The sequence below is a fragment of the Pan troglodytes genome, chromosome 10 (genome assembly GCF_028858775.2).
Source record: "Pan troglodytes isolate AG18354 chromosome 10, NHGRI_mPanTro3-v2.0_pri, whole genome shotgun sequence".
In the NCBI taxonomy this organism is placed as follows: domain Eukaryota; kingdom Metazoa; phylum Chordata; class Mammalia; order Primates; family Hominidae; genus Pan; species Pan troglodytes.
This window is the reverse complement of record NC_072408.2, coordinates 82241658-82248817: the sequence shown is the minus strand read 5'-3', so window position 1 is coordinate 82248817 and position 7160 is coordinate 82241658.

Genomic DNA, 7160 nt, shown 5'->3' with positions numbered 1-7160 from the left:
ACAGGACTCAAGTTGAGAATTTAGTTTCTGTTTCTAACTAGCTGTAAGACCTTGGACAGGATACAAAAGTCTCTAAACCTCAGCCACCTATTGAATGAGGCTATGGGACCTTTTCTGCTTCCTTAATTATAGAGGTTTGGCAGGATCAAATGAACTAGCTAATATTAAATTTCTGCCTTGTATATTCACCTTAGTAATACAGAAATAAAAACACAGTCACTGGCCCCAAGGAGCTTACAGTGGTAAGAGCTGTGAGATGGTGATGACAAGGATGGTTACAACAGGGGCTGTTGGAGATCTGGATATAGGAAAGCACAGGGAGATATGGACACACAAGAGAGCATACTTAACCTATTCTGGAAAGGGCAGAGCTGGCCTACATACAGCAGGTGAGGTCTTTGCTGAGGCTAGAATCAGCTAGGTGTTGATCAAGTGAAAAAGGGCTGGAGAGGAGAAGGGAATTAGAGGGATAGGAACTATATATCTAGTTGTGAAGTTGAAGACATGGTGTTATGGCAAGAATAGAGCAAGAACCTCTCCATATTGTCTCCCTCTGTAAATATGGTCTGTAAATAAGTAGTGATTCTGACTGGTAGGAAACTTGATACCTGGTGTCATGGAATTCAGAATCCAAATGATGCTTTCATGCCACTTGGGGGAGAGAAGTTAAGAGTCAGATCAGGAAGGATTTCTCAATTCTGCTAATGATTTTTTATTTTATCACCAAAGTCATGGGAAGTTATTGGAGGATTTTAGCTGTAGGTGGGGTTTAGACCTGGTTTTAGAAAACACGTGTATTTTAGAAAATTAAGAGATATGGAAAATGGAATGAGGTGGGGAAATATTTCTAATGCAAACAAAAAGTAAAGAAACATTTCAGGCACACCTGTAGCCCCACCTACTCAGAAAGTTGAGGTGGGAGGATAGCTTGATCCCCACAATTTGAGGCTGTGAAGAGCTATAGTCAGGTCACTGCAATCCAGCCTGGGTGACAGAGCGAGGCCCCATCATTAAAAACAAACATACGGGCCAGGCGCGGTGGCTCACGCCTGTAATCCCAGCACTTTGGGAGGCTGAGGAGGGCGGATCATCTGAGGTCAGTTGTGCAAGGCCAGCCTGACCAACATGGTGAAACCCTGTCTCTACTAGAAATACCAAAATTAGCCGGGCATGGTGGCACATGCCTGTAATCCCAGCTACTTGCGAGGCTGAGGCAGGAGAATTGCTTGAACCTGGGAGGCGGAGTTGCAGTAAACTGAGATTGTCATTGCACTCTAGCCTAGGCAACAAGAGTGAAACTCCATCTCAAAAAAGCCCAAGCAACCAACCAAACAAAAACCATTACAGAACCATAAGGCAGAATTACTGTTGCCACACACACACAAATAACCTTAAAAATACTCATACATAAATTCAAATTTTGTCCAGGCTGCCTAATTTCTACTAGCATGTCTTTACATTATAGGAATCTGAGATAAGCAGTGTCTTATCCAGGTCTCATAGGCAACTTTTTGATCAATGTAGTGACAATAAACAAAGAGAACTTTCTCCAGTTTGAAGTGGTAACCATGTCTAAGGCCTGCTTCTCATCTTCTTCTGGGTCTCTGTGAGCTAGACTGAGTTTTGAATACAACAACAAGAAAGAGGAAACCCCACGAGCAAGCAAAATCAGTGGTTTTTTTGGTTGCCTGCGTAATCCCTGTTATACACATACAACTCCCAAGAATGAGCAATGTTATCTTGGTCTTGAAATGATTTAATATTTTTTCTCTAATTTCCTGAAAATAATCAGCACAAGGGAAAGTCTGCCGTCACAGAGATGATTTTTGTGTTATTGTGCAGACCAGGTTAGCTCCTTAGAGCTACAACTCTAAAACTTTTCAATTCACACTACACGTTTGCACCAAAAGTCCAGAGAAGTGGTCTGCCACAGAACAGGAACTTTTACGTGGAAGCAAATGTAAGCCTGCACTGCTTAGAAAGCTTTGAACTTTGCTATGACTTTTTCCACTTCTTAACCCAAGTCTTCACCATGATCTCTTTGATAATTATGCATATGTGTTAAGACAGAGAGATTGGTTTTTAGTGCTCAACACTCATGGTAGCATTTTAAAAGATTTTTAACTTTCTTTTTAATTCTTCTCTGTATCTTTTTTTACAGTGAGAACATGCTATCTTTCATAGTAATAAAATAAACTGCAATTATTGTGGAGAGTCATGGGATCTTTAAAATCATGCACAAATTCATACATATACATTGCCTGATAAACCCATGCACAGATAAAAGACTAAAGGAATATCCACAATTTCAGTATTGTGGGTAATACTGCATAATGGACTATGTCTCTCTATCCCCGCAAGTTTTACTCAAGTGTCTTATAAAAAGCAACAGTTTGTGTAGCTAGAGATAATCATTTATATTATGTGGAAAAATCTCAACCTTGCTATACTGTTCTAAATATATCCATTTATATATATGATGAGCTTTTTTATTTCTTGGGGAGAAATGATATAGAATTTTCTATAATCCCACACTTCCTGATTAGATTCCAAAAACATTTAGGCTCCAAAACCTCTAGCCACCTATTCTAAACTGGGGCTATGTGTTGGGTGTGGGGATAGACAAAGATAAAGGATTCAGAAAGAGGGAGGGGCTATGTTTATTAAGCAAACACGTCACTGTTACATTGTTGTGTGATGATACTTTAATTTGGTATAAATTAGTTTTACGTATGTGACAATGTACAAGTTAACAAGTAGTCCATATTCTAGAAGCAGTTAATTAGTGCTGAAGTACTCTAACCAAGAATCCACACTCCAAAGGTGATGGTTAACACTTCAGATATGGTTATGGAAATTGATACCTGAGAGTTTGTTAATTAGAACAGGGCATGTTAGAGAATCATTTTCACTGGCAAAATGAGTAATTTTCATGGTGAATGGCTTGTGGGGAGATTGAACACAGCCTCCTGCTATTGCATGAATGAAGTATAAAGAAGCAGACATCCTCAGATCTCTATTACTGCTGGTGTAGTGTTCAAGGGAATTGCCACCTCACAAGAGGTCCCCGTTTTCTGCCTTGACTTCAAGGCTGCTAGTCTTAACTTTAGAATGTCTGTTTAGTGAGCTTACCATTGGAGCGTCTAAGAGTAGAAAGCAGGAATGTTTCTGTAATTGTTTGCTAATGAATGTTAAGACATTTAGCAAAATTTGTCCAAGACTTACTTTCATAATAGCATACTATCAGGTACTGGGTTTGTAAGGGAGGGGAACACAGCCTTTGCATAACTCAGCTCTAACTTCAAGAGGCTTCAATATTTATCAAAGGAACCTGACATTTGAGGCCATGTTAGCTTAGGTCAGTTGGCAGCAGTGATGACAAGCACCAAACCTTTTCAAATTCATTATCTGACTATGCTCTCATAATAATCTTGTGACATATATATGTGTGTATATATATGTATGTGTATACACATAATTATTCTTATTTACAGATGAAAATATTGGGACATAAAGAGGATAAATAACTAGACCAGGGGAATGACACTAGTAAGATGTTAACTTAAGGTCTCATTGCAAATCTTGTCTGTAGTTGTTAAGAGCACAAGTTCATTAGACTGTCTGCGTTCAAATCAAATACCCTGTACTAGGTGTATGAATGGGCATTTTGTCTTTCTGTCCTTTAGTTTCCTTATCTGTAAAATAGGAATGATAATATTACCTCCTTCATTGGATTGATAAACAAATTTAAATAAGAAGTTATTTCTAAAAACAGATTAGGTAGTGCCTGACACAGGGTAAGTACTATATATACCAGCTATTATTATTATTTCTTTTCCTTTATTACTCTAGGTATGCATAAGTGCATTCCATACTGATAGGGTTTGGCTGTGTCACCACACAAATCTCATCTTGAATTGTAGCTCCCATAATTTCCGCATGCTGTGGGAGGGACCCTGTGGGAGAGAATTGAATCAAGGGGGGCGGTTTCCCCCATACTTTTGTCATGGTTGTGAATAAGTCTCATGAGATCTGATGGTTTTATAAGGGGTTTCCCTTTTTGCTTGGCTCTCATTCTCTTGCCTGCTGCTGTGTAAGACATGCCTTTTGCTTTCTGCCATGATTGTGAGGCCTCTCCAACCACATGGAACTGTGAGTCCATTCAACCTCCTTTTCTTTTCTTTTTTCTTTTTTTTTTTTTTTTGAGACGGAGTCTCCCTCTGTCACCAGGCTGGAGTGCAGTGGCACGATCTCAGCTCGCTGCAACCTCCGTCTCCCGGGTTCAAGTGATTCTCCTGCCTCAGCCTCCCAAGTAGCTGGGACTACAGGCACATGCCACCACACCCAGCTAATTTTTTTGTATTTTTAGTGGAAATGGGGTTTCACCATGTTGGCCAGGATGGTCTCCATCTCTTGACTGCGTGATCTGCCTGCCTCCCAAAGTGCTGGGATTACAGGCGTGAGCCACTGCGCCTAGCCCTTTCCCTTATAAATTACCCAGTCTTGGGTATGTCTTTATCAGCAGGATGAAAATGGACTAATACACATACATACAGTTGAGGCTACGTTTAACCTAGAACACTTTCATATTTATAGCATTACATGTTGATAAGAGAATAAAATCAAGTTAGGAAAAAATATACCTTGACACTGTAAGTATTATTGCTATAGATCAATAATTGATTTTTGATATAAACTACTCACAATGGTGTTAAATTTGTTTCTTGATGGGTTCTTTACCTTGTGACTTTTTATACACTGCATCTGGTATTCATTTGAATAGTCTAAATAAATAACTTATTTTCCTATTAGAAATAGATGTATTTAATGACCCATAAATGATGTTTTATAATTAGTTTTTAAACAGTTTTAGATACTCAGATGAAAAATGTTGGGCAAATGCCACTTGATATTCAAGGTTAATTCTTATACAATGACACTGGAGCAGAGCAATGCTCCTGCTAAATATACTCATTTCTTCTAAAATAATGTACAAAACAGTAATATTGGCTTTTTTAGTTATTAGACTGCAACAATTTTATGTTGTATGTTTGGACATTTTTAGCTTTATTATGTATTCCCTTTCTCTACCCAACAAAGGATCATTTTCAAAAATAATTGCCTTTTAAAAATATATAGCTTTGTAGAATTAATTTTTTACTTTAACATCTTTTGCCTAGCTTGGATGATTTTGGGTTATATGCAGTTCTCAGGACTAGGTTAATTATATTTGTATATTCAAGCATAACTATAGCTACATTGAATTCTTCTGGTTGCCAAGGATTCTGCTATGTGATATTTCCTTTCAATTTCTCAGATGTAAGAGCAGAAATAATCTATTCTTTTATACTCTTACTACTTTTCTTTTCTCAATCCCTTTCATTAGTGATAATATATACTACAACCAGATCTTTATTCCCCAAATGGAGCCAACTGTGTCAGATTAGGATAGTAATACATACCTCACTGATTTTGCCTACAACTGCCTAACATAGGACCTCAACACCTTGTAAAATCACCCACAAAAGGTTGTCTGAGGGTTTCTTTTACATTAACTGGTGAAGAAGTCCATTTCCACCAAGAGCTTATGCTACTTTTCCAGACACTTGTCTTATCTCTTGTGTGGCCACGGTTCCATGGGTTTCTATTAGGGGTGCCTCAAGAAGTCAGTCCATAGGGTCAGCCCCAAAGCAGTGCTACATGCTCAGACGCCCTTTAGTTTTTACTTACATCTTCCCTGATTGCCTATCTACAGAATTTGGATTAGGAGATAAATTCGAGTGATGGTATCCATGCTGTTCAGAATCTTCCTTCTCTGTCAAGGGCTAAAGAATTTTCTATTGGGTCAATTTCAGCACAACTTTCTTCCTAGGAGGCTCCTTCATTTACATGAAAATAGGACTTTGATTAGGCAAGCCCAGATATGCCCAAAATTGTACCCAACAGGAAATCCCTGCCCACTATCCCACTAGTTGCCAGCTATTATGCAAGGCATTTTCCATATTTCTATTTCCAGCCTTGAGCTCACCTCATGCACTCAACTGCTACCTGTCACGTCTGCCCCAAGATCTTCCTCATCTCAGTACATTGTCACCAAAATATCTTCCACATTCTCAAGTCTAAATCTTGGGATTATTCCTGCATTTTCTTTCTCTCACTCCTCAAATGTAGGCAATTAGCAAATCCTATTATGTCTATCTTTGAAACGTATCCAGAATTTGACTATTTCTCATCACTCCATCTTCTACCAACCTGGCTTTACTTCTTGCCTGGATTATTACAATGGCTTCTAAGTACTGTCCTTGCTTCCTTCCTTGCCCTTTACATATATGCTCCTCTGGCAGTCAGAATTATCCTCTTACAATATAAGTCAGCTATGTCACTCCTCTGCTCGGAGCTCTCTAAGACTTTGATCTGGAGATGAGCAACATGAAGAAGAAACAGCCTCTGCATGAAGCTTCTATTTTTGACAGATAGTTGGCAACAGACATGTACAGCTTTTGGGGGTAGTAGTTAAGAGGTGGTAGTTTTCTAGAAAAGCAGGTAGCCAGAAGTTTTAGAAAAGTTCTGTTGCTGGCATTTGTTACTCAATAGCAGCAACAGTGATGATTTTCTTTACAGCAGACTTGGTGGGCATTGCCCTAGGAAGCTTAGCCTAGAGACTGTTCTCAGCCGCCTTAATCATTCTGTCAGCTACCGAATTGCTTTTAATAAATATCATTTCCACTTTAGTGGCTTCTTTTCTTTGCAACTAAGAATCCTGACTTTTTGAGGATAAAGGAAACAAAAATTATCAATACATCTCAGAAGACCCCCCTCAACATTTTCATGTGCCTCTATCAATCTTTTATACATATTCTCATATATATATTTGAAATATATAATACACATATAGAAATGTTGTTTGTTAATCAAGGGCATAATTTCATGCAATTCTGTATCTTGCTTTCTGTATTTATTATTTCATAAGCATGTTTTTGATTATTATAATTTTTCATAAACATTTTAAGGACTATACAATGTTTTTGCAAATGAATGCATAATTTACATAATACATTATTGTTGAATATTCAGATGTTTCAATTATTCCTTATTATAATAATGCTGTGGATATCTTTATATATTCTATATTTAGTAAGATTGATTCCTAGAATTAGAAT